Source organism: Piliocolobus tephrosceles, chromosome 5, assembly GCF_002776525.5.
Source record: "Piliocolobus tephrosceles isolate RC106 chromosome 5, ASM277652v3, whole genome shotgun sequence".
NCBI lineage: Eukaryota > Metazoa > Chordata > Mammalia > Primates > Cercopithecidae > Piliocolobus > Piliocolobus tephrosceles.
The window spans coordinates 133451370-133462695 of NC_045438.1; the positions used below are offsets into that span (position 1 = coordinate 133451370).

Here is an 11326-nt window from a genome sequence, read left to right on the forward strand (position 1 = left end):
AAAAAAAAAAAAAAAAAAAAAAAAAAAAAAAAGAATCTAAAGGGATCTTGAGGCCAAAAAGTTTGAGAATACTGTTTTATAATATTCTAAAGTTGAGTTCAAAATAAGCCATCTTTCGGCCACGTGTGGTGGTTCATGCCAGCAATCCCAGCACTTTGGGAGACCGAGGTGGGCGGATCACCTGAGGTCAGGTGATCCTGAGGTTGAGACCAGCCTGACCAACATGGTGAAACCCCACCTCTACTAAAAACACAAAAAATTAGCCAGGCGTGGTGACACATGCCTGTAATTCCAGCTACTTAGGAGGCTGAGGCAGGAGAATTGCTTGAACCCGGGAGGCAGAGGTTGCAGTGAGCCAACATCGATCGTGCCATTGCACTCCAGCCTGGGCAACAGAGTGAGAGACTCCATCTCAGAAAAAAAAAGATGCATAGACCAATGGAACAGAATAGAGAACCCAGAAACAAATCCACACACCTACAGTGAACTCACTTTTGACAAAGGTGCCAAGAACACACACTGAGGAAAAGACAGTCTCTTCAATAAATGGTGCTCAGAAAACTGGATATTCACGTGGAGAAGAATGAAACTAGACCCCTATCTCTTGCCATATACAAAAACCAAATCAAAATAAATTAAAGACTTAAATCTAAGACTTTAAACCATGAAACTACTACAAGAAAACATACGAGAAAATCTCCAGGACACTGGTCTGGGCAAAAATTTATTGAGCAATACCCTGCAAGCACAGGCAACCAAAGCAAAAATGGTCAAATGGGATCACACCATATTAAACAGCTTCTGCACAGCAGAGGAAACAATCAACAAAGTGAAGAGACAACCCACAGGATGAGAAAAAATATTCACAAACTACCCATTTGACAAGGGGTGAATAACAAGAATATATAAGGAGCTCAAACAACTCTATAGGAAAAAAACTAATAATTTGATAAAAGGATGGGCAAAAGATTTTAACAGACATTTCTCAAAAGAAGACATATAGGCTGGGTGTGGTGGCTCATGCCTGTGATCCCAACACTTTGGGAGGCCAAGGCAGGCAGATCACTTGAGGTCAGGAGTTTGAGACCAGCCTGGCCAACATGGCAAAATCCCGTCTCTACTAAAAATACAAAAATTAGCTGGGCATGGTGGCGGGCGCCTGTAATCCAAGCTACTCAGGAGGCTGAGGCAGGAGACTCGCTTGAACCTGGGAGGCAGAGGTTTCAGTGAGCCGAGATTGTGCCATTGCACTCCAGCCTAGGCGACAAGAGCAAGATTCCATCTCAAAAAAAAAAAAGACATACAAATGGCAAGCAGGCATATGTAAAGGTGCTCAGTATCACTCATCATCAGAGAAATGGAAATCAAATCTACAATGAGGCCAGGCACGGTGGCTCACATCTGTAATCCCAGAACTTTGGGAGGCTGAGGTGGGTGGATCACCTAAGGTCGGGAGTTTGAGAACAGCCTGGCCAACATGGGAAAACCCTGTCTCTACTAAAAATGCAAAAATTAATCGGGCGTGGTGGCAGGCGCCTAGAGTCCCAGCTACTTGGGAGGCTGAGTGAGGCAGGAGAATTGCTTGAATTTGGGAGGCAGAGGTTGCAGTGAGCCAAGATGGTGCCACTATACTCCAGCCTGGGCGACAGAGCAAGACTCCATCTCAAAACAAAACAAAACAAAACAAAACTACAATGAGATGTCATCTCACCCCAGTTAAAATAGCTTATATCAGTGGCCCTTGTAAAAGCTGCAGCGGTTTCTACATAGCTGCTGTGGTCAAAGAGGAGCCCAGAGCGACAGTTTTCCTTGATAGTCGTCATTCTGTTTCTTGTAACTCATCTGCAACATTTTGGGAAGATACAGTTCCATTGTAAAATTTAAAAACTAAAAAAAAAAAAAAAGGCCAGGCGTGGTGCAGTGGCTTATGCCTGTAATCCTAGCACTTTGGGAAGCTGAGGCAGGGAGATCACCTGAGGTCAGGAGTTCGAGACCAGTCTGGCCAACATGGTGAAATGCCATCTCTACTAAAAATACAATTAGCAGGGTGTGGTGGCGTGTGCCTATAAATCCCAGCTCCTTGGGTGGCTGGGGCACGAGAATCACCTGAACCCAGGAGGCAGAGATTGTAGTGAGCCAAGATCATGCCACCGCACTCAGGCCTGGGTGACAGAGCCAGATGCCATCTCTAAATACATACATTTGAAATGGCTTATATCCAAAAGACAGGCAATAACACATTCTAGTGAGAATGTAGAGAAAGTGTAAAGGGAAGCCTTACACACTGCTGGTGGGAATGTAAATCAGTACAACCACTATGGAGAATAGTTTGAAGGTTCCTCAAAAAACTAAAAATTGAGCTACCATATGATCCAGCAATCCTACTGCTGGGTATATACCCAGAAGAAAGGAAATTGGTATACTGAAGAGATCTGCACTCCTGTTTGTTACAGCACTATTTACAATTGCTACGATTTGGAAGTGACCTAAGTGTCTATCAACAAATGAGTATGTGGTACATATACACAATGAGTACTATCAGCTATAAAAAAGGATGAGATCCAGTCATCTGCAACAACATGGATGACACTGAAGGTCATTATGCTAAATGAAATAAGGCAGGAACAGAAAGACCAACATTACATGTTCTCACTTATTTGTGGGATCTAAAAATCAAAACAATAGAACTCATGGACATAGAGAGTAGAAGGATGGTTACCAGAGGCTGGGAGGTAGTGAGGAGCTGCAGGAGTAGGTGCAGATGGTTAATGGGCACAAAACAAATACAGAAAGAATGAGTAACACCTACTATTTGATAGCACAGCAGGGTGATGATAGTCAATAATAACTATACATTTTTAAATAACTTTTTGCAACTCAATAGATAAATGCTTGAGGGGATGGATACACCATTCTTCCGGATGTGCTTATTTCACATTGCATGCCTATATCAAAACATCTAATGGGCCGGGCGCAGTGGCTCACGCCTGTAATCCCAGCACTTTGGGAGGTCAAGGCAGGTGGCTCACCTGAGGTCAGGAGTTCAAGACCAGCCTGGCCAACATGGTGAAACCCCACCTCTACCAATAATATAAAAATTAGCTGGGCATGGTGGCATATATCTGTAATCCCAGCTATTCAGGAGGTTAAGGCACAAGAATCGCTTGAACCCAGGAGGCGAAGGTCACAATGAGCTGAAATCAGGCCACTGCATTCTAGCCTGGGTGACAGAGTGAATCTGTGTCTCAAAAACAAAAATTAAAAAAAAAAAAAAAAAAAAAGGCTGGGTGCGGTGGCTCAAGCCTGTAATCCCAGCACTTTGGGAGGCCGAGACGGGTGGATCACGAGGTCAGGAGATCGAGACCATCCTGGCTAACACGGTGAAACCCCGTCTCTACTAAAAAATACAAAAAACTAGCCGGGCGAGGTGGGGGGCGCCTGCAGTCCCAGCTACTCGGGAGGCTGAGGCAGGAGAATGGCGCAAACGCGGGAGGCAGAGCTTGCAGTGAGCTGAGATCTGGCCACTGCACTCCAGCCTGGGCGACAGAGTGAGACTCCATCTCAAAAAAAAAAACAAAAACAAACCATCTCATGTACCCTCATAAATGTACACACCTACTACTATGTACCCATTTAAAAAAAAAACACTAGTCAGACATGGTGGTGTGTACCTGTAGTCCTAGCTACTTGGGAGGCTGTGGTGAGAGGCCTGCCTAGGTAGGCCAAGTTTATCCAACCCATGGCCCATGACTGACCGCATGCAGCCCAACACAAATAACGTAAACTTTCTTAAAACATGAGATTCTTTTGCCATTTTTATTTTTAGCTCATTAGCTATTGTTAGTGTTAGTGTATTTTATGTGTAGCCCAAGATAATAATTATTCTTCCAACGTGGCCCAGGGATGCCAAAAGACTGGACACACCCCTGGACCTAGGTGATATAGCAATACCCCATCAAGAGGGGAGGGGAGGGGAGGGAAAGGGAGGGGAGGGGAGGGGAGAGGAGGGAAGGGGAGGGGAGGGGAAGAGAGGGGAGGGGAGGGGAGGCAAGGCGAAGCTCCTACCTGTGACTGAGAGCTCAAGGTTCAGGGATGAACTGGACAACTGACCCCTGGAAATGCATGTACAATTGCTGTCACTGGGCCTAGCTGCTGCTAAAGCAAATGACAAAGCAAATCAGTTCAACTCAGTAGCTCTCCCTGCTCAAGGGGTACTTCGACCTCTTCCCTCTTGGGGAACCTCAGAAGCCTCTGAAACTCCCCACTTCTTCTTCCCTTACATTCCCTTCAGAGGAAAGCACTTGGTATGGGTTTGAAAGCAGGAGGGCCACCCCACCCAGGACCTTCCTGAAAGATCTACAAACAACCTGACCCCTACGGACAGAGACACAGGGACTCACCACCCTGTCTGACAACAGGAAAACCTGCAGGGTGTTAAAGGCAGAGAAGGGGAAGTGAAGCCCACAAACAGCTACTGGAACCACTGAACTTCAGAGATTAAAACAAACCAGGCAGGAGGCCCACGTTTCCCTGGCCCCCAGCAGGGACCCACAATCCAGCCTTCCAAAGAGGACAATGAACATTGTATTCCCTGGAGCTCCACTTTGAGAGTTTATAAAACCTGCCAGGCATCCTGAGAACATGGAAACAGCAATGGGAAACCCAGAGCATTGTTCAGACTCTGGTGAGAAGCTCCTACCCCTGCAGAGATGGAAGAAACAATTCTGTGTGTTATGGCCAGCTCGCATATACACCAGCAAACCACAGACCCATGAGGCAGCGACTGGATCTGTTTTTTACTACTATCATTTCCCAAGTGCCAGGCACATAGTTGGCACTCAAAAATATTTGTTCCCAGCCGGGTGCAGTGGCTCCCATCTGTAATCCCAGCACTCTGGGAGGCCAAGGCGGGTGGATCACCCAACATCAGGAGTTTGAGACCAGCCTGGCCAACATGGTGAAACCCCATCTCTACTAAAAATACAAAAATTAGCCGGATATGGTGGTGCATGTCAGTAATCTCAGCTACTCAGGAGGCTGAGGCAGGAGAATCGCTTGAACCTGAGAGGCGGAGGGTGCAGTGAGCCAAGATCATGCCATTGTACTCCAGCCTGGGCAACAAGAGCAAAACTCCATCTCAAAAAAAAAAAGGCCAAGTGTGGTGGCTTACGCCTATAATCCCTGCACTTTGGGAGGCTGAGGTGGGCAGATCACCTGAGGTCAGGAGTTCCAGACCAGCCTGGCCAATATGGTGAAACCCCATCGCTAATAAAAATACAAAAATTAGCCGGGCATGGTGGCAGGCGCCTGTAATCCCAGCTACTTGGAAGGGTGAGGCAGGAGAAGCGCTTGAACCCAGAAGGAGGTTGCAGTGAGCCAAGATCGCGCTATTGCACTCCAGCCTGGGGGACAAGAGCGAGACTTCATCTCCAAAATGAACAAACAAACAAAAACATATATATATTTGCTCCCTAAATAAGAGAGAGTGATGGACACCATCTTTGTAGTCTGGCACCCTAGGTACCCACATGGGCAAAGATGAAAGTCCGTTCATTTATTCATTCAACAAATATTTATTCATTATCTCCTCTGTGCCAGGCACTATCCTAGACACAACAGGCAGCAAAATAACTCCCTGCCCTGTGGAGTTTATCTTTTAATGGGCACAAAGGTGGGAATCTCCATGCTCCTGAAAAAACTATGTAAACCACAGACATTCAATAATTACTTAATAAATGTCTATACTACGCATAAGCAACTGGTACCAGATGCTGTGACAGGAACCTGGAATCTGGGAATAAGCCCTAGTGAAAATATTTCATCTTCAAGGTCAGGATCTTAAATCTGGATCCTGTGTCAGCGGTGATCAGGGACCCCTGAGTAAAGAAAATGGGATTACCTCATTGGTGCATCTGTCTTCATCTGCTGGTGAGCGGAAGCCACTGTGTGAGTATCATGTGCATGCCCAAAACACTGTACAACACTGCAGGATAGAAAAAACCCCAACAGCTTTAGCTGAGAAATGCCAGGGGCCCTAAAAGCAACTCTAATAAGTTATACCCACCATAACTCAAAGAGTGCTCCCAAGGTAATCTGGCTCCTCGTCTGTCCCTTACACACCACCCTGAGATGTGATTGTGAGCCTGAGTCAGCAAATATTTCCCCAATCCTAGAAGGAGTCTGCTCGCTCCTAAGCACACAGACGCTGGCTTTGCTGATTTTATCAGGTCAGGGCAGAAGGAGCAGGCAAGGTAAGAAAGGAGCTGGTGCCCAATATCCCCCATGGGTAGCAGCTCATAAATGAAGATATTCTGAGTCATAGTTGATTCCTTCACCAAAGCCCCTGGAGAATGAACTGGAGTCACATCCCAATCACCAGCCTGCTGAGTTATGAAGGCTAGGAGCCTTCTGCCAAGGAAGAAGACCCATATGTCTGAAACCTGATACAAGGGGCCATGTTCTCCCTGCCAGGCTCAAGGTAAGTTCCAAAGGCTCCTCTGACATCCTGGAATCCAGCTGTTGCAAGCGGCTCCTCCCCCTGGCTCCAAAGGCAGAGAAGAATGCTCAGGGACACCAAACATCTCCAAGCAGCAGCTACTAGGTAATCTGGGACAACACAGCATAGACAATGGCATCGGGCACAGGGCTAAGCAAGGGCCTGGCAGAATGGACAAATCCCACAGAGACCTGGATAGGGAGGAAGAGAACGTTTCCAGTGTGGGCAATGCTGAGCAGTGGAGCTGGGTCCTGCAATTTCCAGGCCCTTCAGAGGCACTGGAGGAAGGCACCACTGTTCAGCTTCCCAGCCTGCAGGGAGCACTCAGGGAGTTGGGCCTCAGGGACAGGATACAGCTGAAGCCCTTAAAGTGACAGGTCCAGGATGGTTGCCGTGGCTCACGCCTGTAATCCCAGCATGTTGAGAGGCCGAGGTGGGCAGATCACGAGGTCAGGAGATCGAGACCATCCTGGCTAACATAGTGAAACTCCGTCTCTACTAAAAAATAAAAAAAACTACCCAGGCGTGGTGGCGGGCACCTGTAGTCCCAGCTACTCGGGAGGCTGAGGCAGGAGAATGGCATGAACCCGGGAGGCAGAGCTTGCATTGAGCCGAGATCACGCCACTACACTCCAGCCTGGGCGACAGGGCAAGACTCTGTCTCAAAAAAAAAAAAAAAAAGTGACAGGTCCAACTCCTGAGAGAGAGGAGCTGCACTACTCCAGGATGTGCCAGAATCCGCAGGCCCTGAAGACATCTTGCACAACAGTCAGGACAGCTGTAGGCCCAAAGCAGAGGCCTAATGGCTTCCTAGGCCAGTCCCCTACACTGTCTATCCTCTTACCAGGCCCTAAGGGAAGGAGGCTAAGGGACCATGGGTGGGGTTGAAAGGCTGAGGAGGAGCAATTCTTCCTGAATGGGTTAAGGCGTATATTACACAAGAAGGCCATGGTGAAAAGGCAAAGAGAAAGGCAGCCAAACAAGCAGTCCGTGTAATCTCAGTGCTCTGAGAGGCCAAGGTGGGGAGGACTGCTTGAGGCCAGGAGTTTGAGACATTGTGAGAGCCTGTCTTTACCAAAAAATTGTTTTTTAATTAGCTGAGTATGGTGGCGTACACCCGTAGTCCCCACTACTCTGGAGGCTGAGGCAGGAAGATCCCCAAGCCCAAGAGTTCGAGGTTACAATGCACTATGATAGCACCACTGCACTCCAGTTTGGGCAACAGAACAAAACCTTGTGTCAGAAAAGAAAGAAGGAAAGAAAATCCAGACCCAGACTCTGCAAAAATCACTGAATGGGAAGGAATTTGGTAACTGACAATCATGACTACCTTCTCAGAAAACGAGAGTGGACAAACTGCAAGAAGCTATCCAGCTAGGGCTGCTGGTGCCCAAGCTGCTCCACAAGGACTGGCCTTGACCTGTTCTCAAATCTCTCACCTGTCACCACAGCAGAGAGCACTACTAAGGGGTAAGCATGGCCAGGAGTAACAAACTGCTCAAAAGAGTAAGGAGGAGTCTTTGAGAGCCAGAGACTAGACTAAAAATCTGTCCAACACTTGACCTCTACCTCTTTAGAATGATCCACTAAAACCCTGGAGAGATGCTATTCACCGGAACATGGAAACCCTCTGGTCCAGTCTGCCCAAATCCTTGCAAGTGCTGCAAAGGGGGTCTTGGGGTCAGTGAAGAGGGGACTGGCTCAACGACAGGCCATCCACAATCCTATTGCTTTCACAGAAAACAGTCAGTGCACAAGAGGATTACAAAACTTTAAAGTCTGGTCAAGCTGGTTCCTTTGGCTCTCCACCACAGCTCCCAAAGGTTGCCAACTCCTGTGTCCAATCTGGCTCAAAGACAGCAAAAAGAGGAGCCCTAGAAACCTGGGGCCAGGTGAAACAATGAGCCTTCATCTCTAAACATGAGAGTGGGTCATGCTTTCAGAATCCTCCAAGATCAGACTGGGTAGAAACAAAGGATATGTTATTTCTTGAATATTTCTTTAGAGAACCAACGCCAAATAAAGGAGCTCAAACTGAAGGATATGAAGAGAATTTTCTGTTTGGTAAGGTTAAACATCCAGACACACATGTAAAGTGGTGGGCTCTCAAGCCCCAGAAAAGACAATCTATGTGACTGGAAGCCGACGTGTCTGCTCAAGTTCCTGACAAGGTCTAACTACTGCAGCCCCACAACCTGCCCAGGTAGTTATCAATCTGATACCTCATACTATGTCTGCGCAAAGGGAACAGAACTTTGGGGTTGCCCTTCCTCTTGGATACAGAGGAAATTAAGCTCCCAGGGAAAAAGAGGGGGAATCTGGATTCCCTAGATTCAGAAAAGAACAAAGAAAAAAGAGGGAGAAGAGACTCCAAGAGAACATGCTCAGTGACCAACATCAGAGGCACATTCAGTTGGCCAAAGATTGTCAAAGAGATATGAGAGAAAATCAGCAGCTGTTTCAAGCCACCAATAATAAAAGGGACAGATGCCCGCCAGCCCCAGGGCTATCAGGCCAGCAATCTATTTCAAAACTCGAATGGGAAAAAAAAAAGTTCTGGAAAAAAGTACACAGAAAAAAGGTTGAAGACCACAAGGATTTTCTGCGGCACAGCTTCTGGAGAATTCTCTTAGCCCTTTGGGATGGAGCACAGGGTGGAGGGTGGGAGTGAGGGCACAGAAAGGCTGGGGTATCATGGTACAAGTGTATTCCATATATCCAGAGTGGAAAGACACAAAACCCTGGTTCCTGGAAAGGGAAAAGAATTGGACAAAGCCTCTGGCTACCCGGGCACACATCCAGCTCAGCACCGTCTCTCCCCAAGGGTTCCTGGAAGTTAACAGCCCTATAAAGGGGAAGTATTAAAGCTGAGATGAGAAGAATGGCCTACAAATTGGACATCATCTCTGATGCAACACCCAAGTAAATTCTCCCACACAATCTGTTATTTCCTTTAGTCAATCAGCCTCTTAATTCGATCAAGGTCTGAACACCTCCACCCCACCCCATGGTTCTGTCAACTGCAGGTCAAGTTAGAGTAGAGTGTGGAGCTAACGCTTCTCCCTGAAGCAGGGGAAAGGAACAGGGAGAGAAAAGGAGGTGGGAATGTAGGGGACGGAACTGATACGAAGGAAATTGGAAAGAGGAGCAAAAACAGGGCCTCTTAGGGAGCCAAGGTGAAAGTCTTAGGAAGACAGGCACTGCAAGCCCGGAGCTGGAAAAAGCCTAGGAACACCCTGGGGAAGAGGATGAGGACCCATACTACTGGGAGGGATCAGGCCACAGATAAGGGGACAGGGATGGGGAAAGAGAGTAAAGCCTGCGAGACAAGGATGGGAGGATGAAGGCAGGAGACAAGGATAACGAGGGGGACAGAGGAAAAGATCCCCGAAAAGACCCTAGGTAGATACGGCAATGGATTCGGGGACACCAGAAAGGGGTGAAGGGAGAGGTCAGAGGCAGGGGAGGGGAGTGGGAGAGGCCCCCGGGCCTGAGACAGGGTTCTCCTAAGTGGGAGGAGACGGAGCCACGAGGCCCAAGAAGGGGCACAGAGTCGGGTGGAAGGAGGCCCGTGTTTCGGACTCACTCAAGCAGCTATGGGGGTCCAAGGGCGGGGGGTGCAGGGGCGGCGGGGCGCCTACACGGCAAGGCACGGCGGCTGACAGGAGCGGGCCGGAGCATCAGGAAGCCGCCGCGACGCTGTCCGCGGACCCTGGCAGCTCCCCGCACCCCGCTCTCCGCCGCCGGGCCTTGCGCCCCAGTCCCGCTGGCAGCCTCGGCCCAGGTCCGCCGCTTCCCTCCGCCACTTGCCTGCCCACTTCTCTCGTCTGAGACTGACCTGTCCCGGCTGCCTACGGCGCCACCGCCGCAGTCCCGCAGGCTCCGCAGAATTCTCCCGCTCCTGCCAAAACTTTTCCCATTAATCCCCAGGTCCGCTGCGGCCGCAGCGTCACACGCTCCACGGCCTGGTCCCGCCCCCACCAGCGCGACGTCACCGCGCTGCTCGGCCCTTCCCTCCCCACGCCCCCTTCCGCCTGGCGGGGACCAATCACCACGCCTCCTGGAGACTCCCCTGATTCTGCCTCTCCGCCCACCGCACGCTGCCCAGGGCCCGCCTGTGGCGCCCTCTGGTGCGGGATGCGGACATAGCAGCTCAGGGAGGAGCAGGGGAGCGCCTGGGCCAGCAGAACAAGTCCAGCAAGTGTCACAAGAGGGAATTTAAAGCTGGAAGGGAATTTCGAGGTCATCTAGTGCAACCTCCTCATCTTCCAGTGAAGAAACTTAGTCCTAGAAAAGGTACGTGACTTGCAGTTGGAGAGACTCTTAACCCAGTGCTAGGTCCACTGGAGGAGATCATACCGCCTGTAATTTTCAAAAAAGGGCTTTCAGCCTTCAAGAGGCTTCTACAACTGGAAATTTACGGTCTTAGAGTTCTTAACCTTTCTTCCCATGTGCTTATGTAATACGCTTATTCACCTAAAATGGGAGACATCCTCCCTATTGTAGAAAATTCTGTTCTTACTTCTTAATCCAGGTCTTGAAGACCTGGAAGGGACCTATTAACCCAACCTACCGCTTAAGATGTACCAGCTACCTAGCAGCTGGGAGGCAATCTGGTGGAAGAAGTTGGCTTTCATCTGGCAATGAACAAAACTTGACTCTCACGTATATGACCAACGGCTCCTCTCCATCATCATTAAAGATTACCCCTTGCCTCTCCTTCGGCCACACCTTCCGTAGGCCACAAGCTCCTTAGGCCACACCCTAGCTATCTGGATGAGCGATTTTTTTTTTTTTTTTGAGACTCAGTTTCACTCTGTCGCCCCTGCT

At 48.9% G+C, this 11326-nt stretch overlaps 1 protein-coding gene and 1 non-coding gene across 8 annotated transcripts in view; one reads left to right on the forward strand and one right to left on the reverse strand.

Moving 5' to 3' along the window:
* PPARD (peroxisome proliferator activated receptor delta) overlaps positions 1-10472 on the reverse strand; it is an 86953-nt gene extending 76481 nt beyond the window's left edge. For 3 of the 7 annotated variants that reach the window (XM_023212613.2, XM_023212606.2, XM_023212609.2), the window contains exons 1-2: positions 10335-10472; positions 5900-5983 (exon numbers count right to left, since the gene is read on the reverse strand). The gene's annotated coding sequence lies outside the window, so the exon portion shown is untranslated. Of the gene's footprint in view, positions 1-4065; positions 4156-5899; positions 5984-10334 lie in introns of all 7 variants that reach the window. The other 4 variants (XM_023212608.2, XM_023212607.2, XM_023212610.2 and 1 more) reach the window with 3 other exon arrangements.
* Positions 1734-1868, forward strand: LOC111543220. The gene has a single exon (XR_002731783.2). It is a non-coding gene; the product is annotated as a small nucleolar RNA SNORA16B/SNORA16A family (small nucleolar RNA).
* Positions 10473-11326: the final 854 nt, after the last annotated feature.